The sequence below is a fragment of the Ambystoma mexicanum genome, chromosome 8, assembly GCF_040938575.1.
Source record: "Ambystoma mexicanum isolate Mex_15411 chromosome 8, UKY_AmexF1_1, whole genome shotgun sequence".
Classification (NCBI taxonomy): Eukaryota; Metazoa; Chordata; class Amphibia; order Caudata; family Ambystomatidae; genus Ambystoma; species Ambystoma mexicanum.
Window position 1 is genome coordinate 1,224,221,646 of NC_090929.1, and position 18,098 is coordinate 1,224,239,743.

Below are 18,098 nucleotides of genomic sequence, written 5' to 3' on the forward strand. Positions count from 1 at the left end.
TATGAAGAAACTTTGTAAAATTAACACACATGCTTCAAAATTTGAAAACTCAGCATAAGGTGGTGGACGATGTCACACAAGGTCACAAACAGGGGAAATGACAAATAAAAGATTGCAATGCACAACTAAAGAAGGGCACAGCATCCCCTGGTTTCACACAAAGCCACTGATTGGAATAGAAGGAGCGGTATGTCATGGGGACAAATAGTAGGGCAGAATAATACAGTGTCGTACTGAAGGACTGATGGGATTTGAACAAAATGTGGCAGCCAAGTTTAATGACAGCTGCCGAGCAACTTGGGGAAAATATGTTCATCCTTTAACCTGGTTACATGAAAAACATCAACCAGTTGACATAAAGAGCTTTACACAATTCCCTTCTGTTTCAGGTCAAGTGGGTCAATTTTCCTTCGCACTAATTCAGGCTGTTTCAAGGTGGTGCACAATGTAGCGTTGAAACAGGGAACAGTAGCATTGATGTATTTTTGGTGGGTCTATGGATCCAAAGCATATGCCCAGCTTCTACCCGACTGCAGTGAAGTTTGCTCTCTCGTCACTTTGCACAGCCCTGCACTTGTGGTGCCTCCGAATAGGACTGCCATGAAGATTTCACTGCAGTGACAAACGGTGCAACAAAATGAGCAGCAAAAAATAATAAGGAGGAGAACAACGGAAAGTAATTATTTCTGAATAAAGAGCGCGGACAACCTAGCTGCTATCCTGGATGAGTATGGTTTATTTTCCACAACGGCCACCTTTTTCACTTCATTGTTGCTTCCAGGAGTACAGGCTACAGCAAATTCGAAATGGCTGCAGCTGACTCAATATGAGTTATTGCAACTGGCCAACACAACAGCAAAAGGTTTAAAAACAATCAAAGAGGAGATAGGGGCCTTGCGCTTGGTGGCAATTCAAAATAGGTTCTTCCTGGACCTCCTAACAGTCATTGAAGGAGGTGTCTGTGCCAAGTTTGAGAGACGTTGCTGCATGGCCATGCCTGATGGTGAGGGCTCTAACGGAATTCTAAATGCAGCTATACAAAAGATATGGACACTGCGGGATGACAGGCAAGGTTAATGGAGTGCAAGCAAAAGACTGGTTGGACAATATCTCCACCTGGGTACCCACCTGGCTTTCCGGATTGTTTTGAGCGACTGTCCCCATGATAGTGCTCATTCTCATCACCTTCTGCATTTTTAAGAACATTTTAAAAGTATATTTTAACAAACAAAAAGGACATTTGATGTTACACTTGAGTGTTGACAAAATCGTTTTGAAATGAAGGGTAGAGACAAAATAGTGGGGAAAGATGAAGAGGAGGATCCTGATGGATGACTTTTTACACAGCCTGCAGATGTTTAAAATTACAAAGAGTTCTGGATTCAATGTCTAAAGGATGAGACACAGTGTTTATCGGAGAGGGAAGATTTAAACGGTTGGGAGGAGACTGGGGTAGATATGACACGATCGGAAAAATGTGGATAAATAAAGATGAAGTAACTAAAAAGGAACGGAAGGCCCAAAAAGATGTAGTTATTAATAAATTAATGAAAGGGGAGAATAATATTATCAATATGCAAGTCCAACGTGGTATAACGGAACACATTTATCAGCTGCAAGAGTAGCACTGTGAAAGGGAGGTGGCTCTTTATGATATCTGTAAAATAAAATCCTTAATAAAACTAATCCATAAATACAGGAGCACAGGTAAGTAGGATTAAACTTAGTGGTAGAACGAAATGCAGTAAATATGCCTTAAAAGCTTGCTTTTACTTTAAACGTGTTTTAGCATTTTGTGCGTGGCCGCTGTGGCTGGTGATTTAGTCCATAGTCTGCAATCCCAGGCCAGCGCTGAGAGAAGTACACACAGGTTGTTATCTTTCAGAGTCACACATTAGAGCTCACAGGTTTCGCCAATTAATAAGTATTACATGTCCATTTTCTAATTCAAAATCATTTATGAAATACCATTTTCTAATGCAGTCAAAAAGAACCATAGAGGTTTCAAATTGCCCCGTAGAATATTTTCCTTGAGAAACTGGTTAGAGTGTCCCCGATATGCAACATTTGTATAGTAGTATGTCCGTGGTTCAAGTCTCTAATTGTATCATGGTGAAAGGCCATTCTCATGAGAATCAGGACAAGGAGACCAAAGCAGTTGAATAAAGTTCCCTGGTCATCTCAAATGTTTCAATGACTTAACTTTGTGCTGTGGGAATTGGGGTGGATTGTGACATCACAGGGTGTAAATGAGGGCTGAGTGGGAAGATTTGTGGACTCAGTTATCAATTGCAAGGTATGTTTTTCTATAAGGATCCAACGTGCGATGTCCAGTCAGATTTGTGTGGAGAGATTTTTTACATGTCTCACGATCACTAACACTAAAAGTTCTAACTATAGGGGTGTTTGTTTCTTTGACAGCGCCTTTTCATGCAGTTCTGTTCTGTGATCTGTTTAAATTTGCTGTCCCAGCTGCATCTGGGTCCCTGAATAAAAGTGTGTTACTTCTTGCAGGCTCCTTTTTGACTACCTTTGCAACTTTTTGATGAGTTCTACGAGGCGACCCCTGATAAAATACTATAAACTGTTTATTATATTTACTTATTTGTATAGACTGTATCAAATCCTACATGCACGCAATCTTCTTTACAATATATTGTTTTCCAATTCTATTACATATACGCCTTAGTAACTTGTTAGTTATTTGTTTGGTTTTGTTATACTTTGCTGGGGTTGTGTCAGGAGCATAGCAGGATCCGGATCATCTGTGGAGTTAATAAACACAGAATTGCCAGAATAGTCTCACATCCTAAAACACGTTCCTCGTGGCTGAATGGTAAGAATCCGACCTGCATGTAGAAATCCCTGGTGGCCAACACAGACGTTAAGTCCCTCAACCAGATGCACCCAGACAAAAGAAGTTCAATAATGGAATGTTCAAGTAATGGAGCTGGCATCACAAAATCATTTCATCATAAATGTTTCGATTCTAGCAATTCATGCGCGATTACAACAGCCATGTTTATTTGGATCGGACATAGCTGCTGCTCCCTTCTGAACCATGCAACTTTCACCAGGAGTCCCGGTTGGAGCAGGAGCTTTGCTGGTATGATGATTGCAGTGTTTCATCTTTGTGTCATTCCTGCATTGCCTGCTAGCACCTGGAGCTCAGAATATGGGCCTTAAGTGCAAAAAGATCCGAATATTTGATTTCATTAACAACAAAGTAGTGCAAATCTTTGTGAACATAGGTACTAATCCTTTTAAAGGATTGTACCCATGTTTTTGCCTGCACCCAAGTGAATATGCTGTAACAGCGCCACGATGCCCTAGGGCAGTTGCGCGCTTTATAAATGGAAATAAATAAATAAAATAAATTAAAAGAGAGCACTGGATAGGACACTGTTGTGACGTGTATTCTGACGTGCTTGAGTACAGTTTCTGAAGGAGTGCAAATCCTTTTTGAAGACTGGACAGTGAAGATAATTTGTTTGAGAATATTTCAAGTCAGTAGAAGGAGTGCTTAATATAGCACCTTATACATATAGACAAAAGAAAGGTGTTCTGCTGATAATGGTTTCCATAGTGTTTTTACACACCGCACAGGACCTTTGAGTCTGGAATTGGATTTTAAATTCGCAGAATTCAATAAGTGAGGCCTACACCACAGATCCAAAAGGTGTAGGAGAGGAACAGGTTATTGCACACCCTGGACGTCAGAAACATGTACCAACCTGTACAAATGAGTATACAAAGATATGGCTAAAAGGGAAACACTGTGATTAAGGGGCATCTTCTCCAGTGCTCCTCACCTGGTGGTTACAGTTGGTTCTGTTTGTTCTCTTCTCCATTAGCCCTCAGAGCCTAGTTTCAGGCAGGAAACATTTTTACTTCATACATGCCACACATTTACACACATTTGCCTTAACTTTCACCCTTCTGTTAAAACCACATCTTAATGACCAATAGTAACTTAATTTTGCGGCCTCTTGGAACACTTGTCAATATATGTGTTTTTGTGAACTATGGGTAGCTGCTTTTGTTAATCCATAAATCTATGCTAGCATGCATTATTACTTTCTCCAGTCATAAATCTCCCCTATTAAATTAATATCTATCTCTACACTTTGCTGGCCAACTACTTGCCCACTCGATGGCAGCAGAAAATCTCAAAATCCATTGTAACTGGACGATACCTGGTGTTCAGCTGATCATTTAAACTATACTGATAATTTTTCACTATGCACACCTTCTAAGTATTGTTATACCACATCAGTGTGCTGCAGGCCTACCATGACCATTTACAAATCATCCAATCAAATGTTCAATGCAGAAAAGAGGCCACTAGGATCAAATGCCCTCTCTGCTCATTATCTCTGCCAATTTACATGTGCTGCTCCTCAGGAATTATGGAATCACATTCAAGACAGAGCACACAGCTCAAATGGTCATAAATGTCTGAAATCATTCATACATTGCATAACACAGCACACCTCAGGTCAGCAGTGAAAGGGCAATTGTATTGCCTAGGAGAAAAAGGCCTTTTCATGGAACAAAGACTTTGAGGGGAAGGTCAAAGTATAATTATCTGGTTTGAACACATTTCTCAGTCATGCTGGAGCTCCAGGTGTTGCAGCACCTGATCTGCTCTCCAACCCCCTGTGACAGAGCAAATCTGCTCGAATTTGATTTGCTCTGTGGTCGCACTCTGTCATTTGACTTCATAGCTTGTCACGATGAACACTATTAATGATGTGCCAGCAGTAACTGGCTAATCACGAGTAGACAGAAATCACACCAGTTTTTCAAAGTAGACCAACTGACTCCAGCCTCCCTTTCCTGTTTTCCCCCTGGAAGTGGCTTTCTTTGAAAAGTTATTGTCCACCTAAAAGCCAAAGCATAGTCACAGGAATCCATGGTCATAATTAGCTTCTTAAAGTGCAGCTGAAATTCTTTGCCTGTCTTCTTACCTATTCAGTGACCATCTCACACCGTGTTTGGTATGATACCCAGACGTATGAAGGCCGGGATTGTTCACATATTGATCAGTATTATAACTATAACAAATCTCTTGATTGTTGCAATAATAATCAAAAAGTAACCATTTAATGGTTCCAGGCATTGCTGCAGTCCAACAACTGTTTGGCTCCAAAGCAAAGTGGCTTTTGTCTGGTTCATGGAACTGAAAAAGCGATGGTACATTTCGGAGGCAAACACCCCGTGGTTGGTAGATGGGGCCTACTAGCTCTGCTGGCAATTTCAGTCTTCTACAAAGGTTTCAATATCATTCACTTACCTTCCATGATCAGAGAATGTAGTTCCCATTCATTTCAGAGATGCACAGTACTTATTGATCATACTCCAGCTTTACGGTGGTATGGGTGGAGACGTTTTCATTGGCTGCCACCACTTTGAAATGTGGGGTTCCATCCGGGTTGTCACTCTCCCTTTATGTTTAATGCCTTAATTCATAATTTGCTTAACATATTGGAAGAACATAACATTGAATTATTTCTATACTGATGATACACAGGTTGTTTGCAGTGCCCCTCCAACCCCCATCCCAAAGAAACAGAATACTTTGGTCAACTGTCTAAATATATTCCAGAGCTGGATGCAAGTCTGGAAAGTAGACGTTCAAGACAGTGGGCCTCATTACGACTTTGCTGGTCTGGAAACAAGGGTGCCGGTAAGCTTACTGGCACCCTTGTGTCTGGACCGGAAAATTACAAGTTCGCCTGCAGGGGCCGCTGTGCCCGATACGTCGGACACTGCTGGCTGCAGCAGCCACAATAGGCAGACTCTTCACGGAAGCGCCAGCAGCATTACCAAAAAACTGCACTCTGCAGGTGTGGAGAGTTCTGCAGTTTATTTCTCGGACACATGATCCAACAGAGGGGTAGTTTCATTTATTGTCGTGTTATGCCCATTACTTCTTCATTACTACCTATCAGTAGAATACAGAAGACAAACAATATACTGTCTTAGAAGACAACATTTCACTGTGGGCAGAAGGGCTACTTTTGAATTGCCCACTGTAAGCAAGCAGAAAGACGAGACTGACACAAAGGTGGCATGTTTGGGCCTATAGACTTTTATTAAAGAAGAAAGCAAGAGGCAACATGTCTATCCCTATTCCTAAGAAGGGGAGTTTTCCCTGCCTCAACTAAAGATAATGTGTCTATCAGGATTTCTTGTCAACTCAAAAGTGTCCACCGGCCTGTGTCAGGAAAACTCTACTTCTGCCCCTTACACTTCGAACTAAGGAATGAGGCAGTTCTGTTATGGTGCCAGGAGAATGACTCCCTTCTCATGGGTTATGTTTCCTGGTTAGATGAAACAGTTCCCAAATATTAGAACAGTCAGTATCACACACATTTTCAGGGGGATTGGCTTCCTTCCCCTGAGAGCAGAGTTCCATACAATACTTTCTCTGTGGGTCAGGAGAATGTCTCCCTTCTCCTGACCAATAGCCCGGGGGAATGGCTCCCTTCACCAGGCCTTGTTGACCTTCCTGCCGGTCCGGGTTGCCAGGATTATGCCTCCCTTTTCCTGGTATCTTGTTATCAGTTCCTTGCAACCAGGGGGAATGACTCCCTTCCCCTGGCCATCCTCTCCTTAGGCTTCAAATATACACCACCCACTCTTGTTAGGAACCTGGCTTCTCTTCTTTAAACTGGCCCATTTGGTTCACTTTCCTGCCAAATACTGCCATAAGGAAGATTACTTGTATCACTCTCTTGCTTTGGGTCCCAGACCCAGGTTTACCTTCTTCTTTCTGCTGGACTACTTGGTTCACTTCCATGCCAAGTACTGCCATGAGTAAGATTACTCATATCGCGTTTAGTGGGTTTATTCCTGCCACTGTTTTGAGGGACTCTCCATCTCAAGTTCTCTTTACAGTACTTAGGGTACTCAACCGTTCCCTGGTGATGAACGGCCTTCGTTCCACCACTGTAATTAGGAGGATAAGGTTTGTAGGCTTTCTGTACCTTCCATGCCACCCAAGCATTATGATAGCAAATGGGCCTGGGGATAACTGAATGCACCCTTTACCTTGTTGAGGGTGTCGGCACGTTGCCTGAGCTTTGTGGGATGGTGAGCATTCAGTTCTGCTTCTATGGCGTCTTGTTCCCTACGGCTCTGCAACAGCGTTCCCATCTGCCTTCTGCTTTTCTTACTTCTCTCTACACTGCCATGCACCATTGTGTCAAACTAGAACACAGATATACATTGTTATTACACCCAAGTAGTGGATCGCAAAGTAAGTGTTGGAGGTACCAGAAGTGGGTGTATCATGTGGGATGGATGGAACATTTGGGCATATGTCACAACATAATAATACAGTACATTAGTAATTATTATGTTTTAATAGTAGTAATTGGTATACACAGTCATGTGTTGGACCCATGGTGGGTGTTTGTAATACAATGATGTGCACTGTGAGAAAGAACCATGGAGAAAAGGACAAGACGTTGTGTTAGTTGGTTGGCATGCAAGGTATGGAACAGCCCTGAGTTGCTATATCAAAATGGTGGTTGTGCGGTAGCACGGTGGGTTAGTGAGTTCTTACCATATGGATGGGTTGTGCCTCATCAGTGAGAGCGATGAAGCTAGAATTCAGATGAATCTATGGTGATGCACAGCCCTCTGTAAAGAATCAAGGGAACTGTCTTACCCCGTTTTTTTTGCATTGACTAAGCTGGTCGTGGATGCCTGATGGTGCTGGGGCCATGTGGACCCTGAAGGGGTTTCGTAAGGGTGGTGTTGAGCCATGTTAGAGGTCTCAAGATAGGAGCTCTTGGCAATTGTTCAATTGCTGTTATATGATTGCCAGGTGGAGCATAAGGGGTGCACAGGACTTGATTGAAGTACCATTGTGTGGCATTCTGTTAACTAGGTCCGATGGTGGGAGGTGGTCAGGACCGATAATATGGGTGATTTCATATGGTATGTGGTTAGCTTGCATGGTGAATGCTGAGTGGGTAGCTATCGCATGGTGATTAAGACGTGTGTCTGAAATGCGTGGCTGTCATGGTGATGGGCAGGCAGTTGCAGGTTTGGAAGTCTAGAAAATTGTTGCCGAGGGAATGGCCTGTGACTTTAATATATAGTGGGGGTGATAAACCTTGAATATACAGTGGGCTGGGTGTCCTGAGTAGGGAGCAATCTAAATGGGCTGGACTGGTGACTGTTAGAAAGTGAGGGGAAATGCGCTATATGTGTTGGTAGGCGGAGGCATGAAGGTGCCCATCGAACGCGCTACCATTTTACAATAGAGATGAGGTTAGCTGTGTGCCTGTATTAACTTCTGCAGCAGTGGTAATAAACGGCATGAGATGCTGGGGTAGTGCAGCGATATAGTGAATCGAAGTGGGCTGAGCCACGCTGCTGTCTTGAGGGGCAGAGCTGTGCAGGTGGCTGGGGCCGTGTGGCATGAGTGAGGGAGACACTCACCTATGAGGCCGTGGCGTTCCTTCTGGATACATTGGGCAGTCACAGTGATCTTCCGATCCTAGCCGACATGTTGGCAATTGTTATATATACTGTAACATCAACTTGTTGATGTGTTTTTTAAGACACGATCGGTTACTAGTATGTCATGACGTAGGTATAGCTGGAGGCACCAATGGTCGTGAACTCATTGTCAGGGGTTCGGGATGTTAGTAAACATTTATTCAGGGGTGGTGAGGTTGGATAAAGGTGGTTGTTGCCCTTTCTAGCATTGATGCTGTGGTGTGATGTTCTGGAGAGTCCTGAATGGGGTTGGAGTTATGGGTGTAAACCACCCTGGTGTGGATCATGGAACGTGGCGCCACTGGGTTACAGCGGTGGATGCATATGCTGCCTCCTCAGAGGATGGTTACCAGCTGGGCTGTGGAGGCGAGGAGGCCATCGGTGTATGAGGTCATTGGCAGAGGAAGAGAATGTTAGTGATCATTCATTCAAGTGTGTTGAGGTTGGGTAGGGGGTGGCTGCCCTTTCAAGCACTTTTGCTACACTTTGATGTATTGGAGGGTCCCGAGTGGGACTGAAGGAATAGGTGTGACTCATCTTGGTGTAGATGGTGGGAAATTGCGCCGGTGGGTTAGAGCGGTGGGTGCATATACTGTCTCCTCAGAGGGTGGTTACTGGCTGGGCTGGGGAGGCGAGGAGGGCATGGGTGTGTGTGGTTGAGCCTGAATGGAGTTGATAGTTCGAGAGATGGACTGTGGGCTAGTTGAGCCAGGTGGTGAGATGGGAGTCAGTGTAATGGTTGGTTTGCATGTTATGCATTTGACTGCTAGTGTGTTATGCATGTCATCTCAGACATATGGGTGGGATCCCTGATATTGGATGTGTGGTCCTGTGGTTAGGTTAGAGGCGTGGGCATGCAGTTGTGGTCACATATGAGATCACATGGTCATGATTAGGCACTGGTTGTTCATGATACCGCTGTCTGGTGTACATTGAGCTGTGTTCATAAATACATGTTTTATGTTGGGGGTGCTAATGGTGCATATTGATTACAAAAACACATTGAATTCATGTTCGGTATTGAACCCGGTGGTCACGCATCTGTATTTGCAGATCAGACATGCTTCTCTTTGTAGTAGACGTAGCTCCTCCACTTGAATCACATGATATAGTTTCAAGGCCCACAAATCTGATGTCTTCTTGGTTTTTCAAGTCTATGTTTCTCTTGCCAGTGTGTTGCCAGGGGCAATGACTGAGCCAGGTTTTGGTACCAGGGGGGGCAAAGTGCTGCTCAAGGCGGCACGCCAGTCAGGTCAGCGAGCGGTCAGGATCAGGCTGGGGGTCACTACCATATACCTAACTTTGCGGGTATAACTAGGAACTGTTGACGCTTAATATTCAAGAAAAAACTGGCAGGATTTTTTAACCAATATATATTTTATTTATGAAACCTTACACTTCTACAAGCCACATCTATTATCAGTTGCACACCACACATTTGTTACGGAGGGAACGTCCAATTAAAATGTAAATGCAATTTGAAAATGAAATCTAGAGATCTGAATCAGATCCATCCATCAGCAAGGCAAATAAACATTTGCAAGCAAGCAATATACCATACTGTGCTGGTGGTAACCAGACCAAACAATACAAAACTGCAGATGGCAATGGACATTTTTAAAAATAATTTTCCAAGATTCTCTGACAATTACACAAGGTTGTCTGCCTGGTATAAACAAGCCATTTGTCCAGAAATTTGAGTTTAAAATAGAATACCCTAAAAATATAAATACCAATGTAATACCAGATTGGGAGTAGGACCAAAAATAACCTTCTGTCCCAGCAACAGACAAATGGATCCTCCTGAAACAATGCTAAACATTAGCAAACAGCTTAAGTACAATTGTATACATCTTTCAATGTAATTGTCATTATTCCCTCAGTGCATCAGTGCAATATCTTTTGTAAATATTTCTAAGCACCAAAAAGCCAACATGTGTCCAAACATTTGAGCTGAAAAGAAATATCCCTTAATATCAAATTTTTGTTGCATAACAATGACTCAATAAATACACACAAACATATACAACACATGTAACAAGGATGAAACTGTTCCTTCAAATGCAAGATGAGAATGAAATTGTGTCACATGCCGCTGAAGACTAATGTGATGGAAGATGTTTTGCTCTGACAGATTAGGACCAAGAAGCTATTGGCTGCAGCAAAAAATCTATGGAGCATCGGAGCTACAAAGCCTCTCTGCTTGGTTTCATTGAAGCAAATGCCTGAATTCCTTTATCAAAGTCCACAGAGTCAGTTAGGTCTCTTTTAATACTTCGGAAGACTAAATTTGGAAGTCTCTCTTCACCCATTGTTGACCGTAAGTAACTTTTGATCAACTTCAGCCTGCTAAAACTTTGTTCTGTGGTGGCACTATTTACAGGCAAAGTGACAAATATTCTGTACAAATTAGAAGGGTTTGGGTAAACACCCTGCATATCATTGGCTATCAAGAAAGGCAGCACATCATTTATTAACAACCGCTTGTTGTCAGAGAATATTTCCCCATACGGTGCACAAAAAGAAGAATACTCTTCCAAAGCATCGGGCACAGAGACATCACCTGCATAAAATCTAGCTAACTCTTTCAATGCCTCAGAATTATCTTAGCTAGTTAAATGTTTAGGATCCAGTGCTGAGAATGTATGCACAATATTTCTAAAATCTTGAAACCTCACTTTTATCTGAGCAACGAAGGTAACAACATGAACATAGAAGGTTTCTACTTTGAATGCCTGCCTCCCCTTCTCTGAAGGACCATAATCAGCTGCATCATCATGAAAGCTTTTCTTGGCCCTCTTCCTTTTGTCTTGAAAGTGTGTTGATGTCCCGCAATTTTGAGCCATGTTTCTAGCATCTGTTTCAAACTGATCAAATATATGATTTCACCGAAGCTTCTCTAGTTCCTTACAGCATGTCACAACCATGCGTTCTGCAGTTACCAAGTGTACTACTTTGCAAATACGTTGACAGTGTATGCACAGTTTGCAGTACTGTGTGCCAGAAACATATCTGTGCATCCCAAAGTTGTTTTCTATTAGTATTTGATATGCATTCAGTGGATATTCTGTGCAATGCTGTGCTAATTGGTACAATGTTTTGTTTTCACGGAAACTACTGCCCTTTTCCAAGTAGCCCATGTAGTGTCAGATAGCGTTGTTAATGTCAGGGCTGTTTCCTGTAGATCAAGCTCCTGTTGCTCTTCCTGCAGAACTTTCAAGCAGGGCAGACTGCTAGTAAGGAAAGTGTACAGTGCCTCAAGTATACCAAAAATTACTTTCCTTTTATACATGACTGTGCAGCATCAATCGGCACAATGTTTAAATTGTGCGCACAGCAGTGAACATATATAGCTCTGGGCGAGACTTCTTTCACAAGTGCTTGCAGTCCAGCCATTCATCCAGTCATAGATCTTTCACCACCATACCCCTGCCCACGGATTAAGGAAACATCAAGATCCAGGGACTTTAAAGTTGATGCCAATAGTTTATAAAAGTCTGCCAGTCCTGCTCCCGGAAGTTTAGCAAATGTTACAAAATGTTCAGCTGCATGACCAGATGATGTCACATATCTAAGAGATAAAGAATGTTGATCAACTCTGCTGACATCTATTGTAGGGTTAACAATGACACTATAGAATTTGACCATTTCAACTTCTACAAGAATAGCGTGCATTGTCTCTTTCACTAGTGCACTAATGAAATCATTCTGGATATCATGGCTCAAGTAGGTTTCATTCTGCTTAGCATGAGCAATTTGCTGTGCTAAAACATTGTCATACTTGGACATCATCTTGATTAACTCAAATAAATGTCCTTCATTGGACGTACTTCCCAATCCGGCATGTTCTCTGTGTCCACTAAGAGGCATACCTTGCTTGGCGAGATACAATATAGCATCAAGCAGTCGCCTTAGAATACCAGTTTTTCTCTATCTGTTCCCTTTCAGCTTTTATTAGCTCAGAAACAATAGTTCTATCTTGGCTAATTCTAAATGTGGCTATTTTGTAGCTGTTTTTCAACTTCACAGTGTATCTTGGAATGTTCATGCATTACAATTTTACAGGTCAGCACAGGCTTTGTGTGGGGCACCCAGGCATTAGCATGCGCACCTTCACACCTAGTGGGGTAGTCATGCAGTCCCACCCTTGACACATAAGTCTGCCACTGACAAGCCCTGGTATGGTGAGAGATGTGTGAGGCACCTGAGATGCGGTTCTTTCCATTTCCTTTTCCTCACCTTTTTTCCCACCTTCTCTTCCCTCCCACCCCTCCTCTCCCTTCCCCCTTTTCCCCTCTGCCTCCCCATGGCGCACTTGCATGACAAACTTGTTTTACATCTCAGTGGACTTGGCTCGGCCCTGCTCGGCTGGTCCCAGGGACACTCGGTGTTGGGCTACTCATGGTGGCAGGGACTAGAGAGTGCAGGTCTTTTGGCTATTCTGCCCAATTCACCAGAATTGCTTAATAGCTTCTCAATTCATTTTCTAATCCCAAGGTCACTTTTACCCTCTTTTGTTCTTATTTTGACAGACAACTTTGTTCATCCTCATGACCAACTTCCATGCTCCTCCTCTGCCATGAAGGAGGCTGTTTGTGACCCACGCAGGCACTCCCCTTGCTATGGCCAAAACTTGAGTTGGCAACAGTCAACTAGTTTTGTTACTAAATGATTAGGTCTTTTTTGAGTGCAGGAGCACCATTTCTCCTTTCTAGCAACTTCAGCATAGAATGCTCTTCCACTAGCCCTTCGTCAAGAAGAAGCTCTACTGCCATTTCACTAAAAACTTCAAACCCTCCTGTTGGATTGAATCTTTGCCACCTCCTAACTATCCTTGTCCTGTGTTCTTTTAGTTGTGTATGTGTGTTTTTGTACAGCGCCCTGCTGCCTACAGGCTTTGGTGCTGTAAAAAAAATATATATGTATAAATAAAATAAGTAGTCTTTGTATTCATTCCTGAGCCACGTGCTACAAAGTAATGGCGCAGAATGTACCTGATTAGCAGGGCTTGCTGGAATTGTAAACCAGATGAATAGGATATGTCTTGATTTCTTCAATCTCCTATTATATTTAACTCTTGTGCTGAAATTGTTTTGTTCACTCCAAGTGTAATTTGCTGTTTTCTTTCAAATCAATCCTTTTGACAATGTTTAGTTTCTGTGTATGAATGTGAGTATGGATGGATGACTGTTGGTTGGATGCGTAAAATCCACACAAGATCAGATATTTTGGTCCTGTGAGGATACAGGGGGGGCGTTTAACAACAACTGTTGCAAGCAATTAACCAACTGCCTTGCCCCTATGTAGGAATGTATGCAGGTAACTTCACTTTAAGTTACGTTTTGAGTTCCCATTTTACTATATGAAATAAACACAACATTGTGTACCAAGTTGTGCTTCACCCGCCTTATTAATAGACTATGTATCACATTCAATTATTGAAGCTTTAAACAGGGGTTCCCTCTGTTTTTGTTTTGTGTTCTTTTTCCTTCTGGACCCCCATGTACAAATAACAATGGCCTGACCTCCGTTTTGTCATTGCTTCAGTACAGTACGCGGCTGTTGGGGTCTGCATTAATTCAATTTGTGACCCTATATCCATATGTATTCAATTCCAACAGGTTGAACCCCCGCCCCCTCTCGGCAGACAGCCTCTGTCAAACTTAGTAATTCACCTGTGCTTTGGCCAGCATGGTGCACTTCAGCCCTGCACTTCTACCCAAATTCTCACCCTTCCCTGCCTCCTTGGTTCACCGCCACCGGTGCGATCCTTGGGATGTCCGAGCAGGACACACTCAGTTTCACAGAAGCACAAATAGAGATGGCCCTTAGTGGCCCCTCAATTTTCTCCAATTTACCAACAGTTCATTCATACCAAGTAGACGTCACTCCAGACAAACTGCTTGGTTTTAAAAAGAAGCAGTTCTTTATGGAACTGCATGGACACTTATTGAAAGAATACCTACGGGCGATCATCATCCCTTTGGGTTTAGAAATCCAAACATCTAAACATCTCCTCTGTTCTTTTTGGAGGATGAAGAACATAAAATTGTCTATAGCCAATTTGCAACGAAATGCCTGAGGGATTTGATGTTGCATACCATACATACAGTTGAGAGACTTGTGGTTAAGGTCCAACAGGAGCTTGAACTGAGCGAGAGGATTTCTCTGGCTAGTACGACTATTATATAACTAGAAGTAGTAAACAAGGAGGTTGAATGTTTTAATACCTTCAATTTGCAGAAGAAATCTGTCAAATTGCAAAGAGACATCAGCCTCTTTGGCAAGGAAAGGGTATATAACCTTATCTATTACCCGACTACGAACCACTGCTTTTCTATATTTTTATAACCCTATCTATCCAGGCCCTAATAAACCTAAAAGACGTTGGGTGACATTTTTGAACACCGGTATTTCTTCGTCAGAGGAAGACACAGGGACAGGGATGGGTGGGGGACCTACTACCTCTGCACAACCTTTTCTAGGGCTGGCCAATTGCATACTGGACATCCACCTCGGCAAGGAGGCAACACAGGGTTTCCACGGAGATGTATCTCAAAACCCACAGGAGGAACTATCCGAGATAACCATCTCTGTCTTCAACCTTGCAAATATCCCACTCAACAAAGCACAGTCGAGTGTTCTGTCAAAACGCCTCCCTTTTGTACCTACCCAAAAGGTGTCCCCCAATCAAACTGAACTGGAACTTAGAAGATTTTTCAGGTCCATATGACTTAAGGCTTTTTGTCTTGTGCAAGATAATAGGACAGAGATTGCCAACACTGACTTTTGACCCAAGTCCAGCTTCATCTCTAATGATGTTGAAATTCCCCCGGAGATTCTACCCTTTGAAAAGATGGTAATGGGAGAACTACCAGCCATCTATGAAACCTGTCATCTGGCACAGCATAGCAATCTATCAAGAGAAGAAAAGGATGCCATCAGGGCCTTTGCGGCAAACAAGGATCTGGTCACTAAGCCTGCTGATAAGGGTGGGGGCGTTGTCCGGATGAATAACAGTATATATTGCAGTATGGTCAGAACGCTTGTGGAAAATAAGGGGCAGGCACAACTTCAAAATGAGGTCAGACCCGACAGAACAACTGAGGTCTACGATATTGGAACTCTGTGACCAAGAAATAGCAGAAGGGTTCATCACCAGAAAGGAAGCTGATTTCTTGGCCCCCACAGAATGCAGATTACCTACAATGTATGCACTGACCAAAATGCATAAATCTATCTCTAACCGACCAGCGAGAACGATTGTGTCACTTTGCGGGTACATCTTGCAGCCTATTGACCAATATATAGATGTTTTTCTGCAACCCCTAGCAACCAACACCAGGTCATATCTGCGAGACTCTATGACCGTTATCAACATTTTCAAAGGTCTGGGATTTGAACCTGCCACCAACATCCTTGTCATGCTTGACATAGCTGCATTATATACAAATATCCCACGGAATGAGGCTCTCTGCATTATGAGGAACAGAGTAGATGCCAGACCCCTACCGCACACAGTGCCAACACTCTTTATCATTGGCCTACTTGAGATTGCACTGTGCAAAAATGCCTTCACCTTCGACATGAATTTGTACTACCGAAAACAAGGCACTGTGATGGGTGCTGCATTCGCTCACAGCTTGGCCAACATCTTCATTGCAGAATTTGAAGAACATTTGGTCGGTTTCTGGAAGAGGTTTTTGTAGATCATCCCCTCTGTATGGCTGAGAATTAGGTCAAGAAATGGTATGTGTTGCCTGCTGTGGTTGCTTGTGAATGATATATCTGGATGGCATTGGTTAAGCCAATTCAAAACATGTTTTAAACAGGGGTTTCCTTTTTTGGGTTATATGTCAAGTATGGCCTGTATATTTACATTCCCACTGCATCCCCCAGTGTCCTCAGTATCCATGTCTTCTTGTACTACCTGTGTGCCAACATTGGTATCTTCAAGAGTTTTAGTGCAGTCAGCAGTCGTGCAACCAAGCATAACCTCAGGCTGTGTAACAGTGTCTGTTGAGTGATCAGGCTGAGTAACAGCGTCTGTTGAGTGATCAGGAGTAAGACGCTCTGTAGATTCATTAGAGCATTGTGGACATTCAGGAATGTCAGTGCATGATGAGTGTTCTGCAGAATGTATCGTGATAGGAGGAGAAGCAGTACACAGATGTTCATCACCAGAAGTATGAGCGACAGAATGAAGGGGGTTTTCCTGCTGAGTTCTGAAAGCAAGGAATGAAAGAATATTGTAACTACAATAACATCATTCAGTGGTTAAAAACGTTGGCATTACTAGAATGGGCAATAACTTACATTTGCTCCTTCTTGTCAGTGGAATCTTTGGGGTGGATCTTGAAAACAGACAAAATATCTTGGGAGGATTTTGCGGTTTCGGCAAGTTTCGTTTTGCTGATCTGTTTTTGTCTTGTGGCACCAGACATTTTTGGTTTAGCTGGTGATTCTGGATCCATGATGTTGCTCTGCTGAAGGAGAAGGAAGTACATGGTGAGCTCAGTTGTGCGAACACATTTCATCATGTGCACCACCTGTGCACCCAAAAACGCAATGGACAGTCAGTAGTACAAAACAGTTCATATACATATTAGAAAAGGCAGAAATCATAATAAAACTGAAGAGAGAGCACCATATGCCTGCCCGCCCGCCATGATATTTAGTTAAAATATCTGTAGGGAATGGACGGCAATTGGAAATGGGCCTGTCATGCATGACTGCATGCATGATCATGGAACAGGTGGGATCCTCCAACCCACGGGTGCATGCATGCTGCCTTCCACCGCTAGTGTGCCACTGCCAGTGCCAGCTGGCTGGTGGCGACTGGATGCGACAGTGCGGCCATGCTTCGTTGACATGAGGCCCCAAGAACTCATGAAAAAATGGAATTTACCATGAATGCCATTGCCGCACGTATTTACTGCTCAAACATTATTTCACTCCCGGACCCCAACTCACTGCTTCATGGTGGAAGAACTGAGCAAGTGTTAAACCCTCCTTGGCCACCGCTGCTGCTGCCAGCCTACTGTGCCAGTGCCGCCGTTCCTGGAATATTTTGTCCTTTTAGCTTGGTATTATGAAGGTTTTCAAATTGAAACTTTTTATGATGTGTTTTTTTAAGCCATCTTAATAATGGACACAGACTCGCCATACTCGCTCCCTGCTTCTAAGAACACTACAGGGTGTAAAATTTAAAGTCTCAGTGTCGCACATTAAGAATCAACTTCTGAACAATGGTTTGTGTTTTGCACTCGCACAAAACATTTTTTAGAAGTTGATTCTTCAGTCTGCATGGCAACAAAAAATGCTGTATTTCCATTTTTGTCACCTTTCCTCGCCTACTAAAGAACGAATAACAGATGTGCACGTCCGTTGCACACCTCCTTGACTTCACTCACTCATCTAACAATGATTAAGAAAAGCTCAAACGTGGCCCTGAAAACACATTCTTTAAATTGTTTGCATCACATTTTATCAAAAAACTTTGGGCCACTCCAGCCTGAGGCAATTGTATGTCCTAATCCAATCTTGCATGTTTCAAAACAGGCCCGCCCAGGGATTGCTGC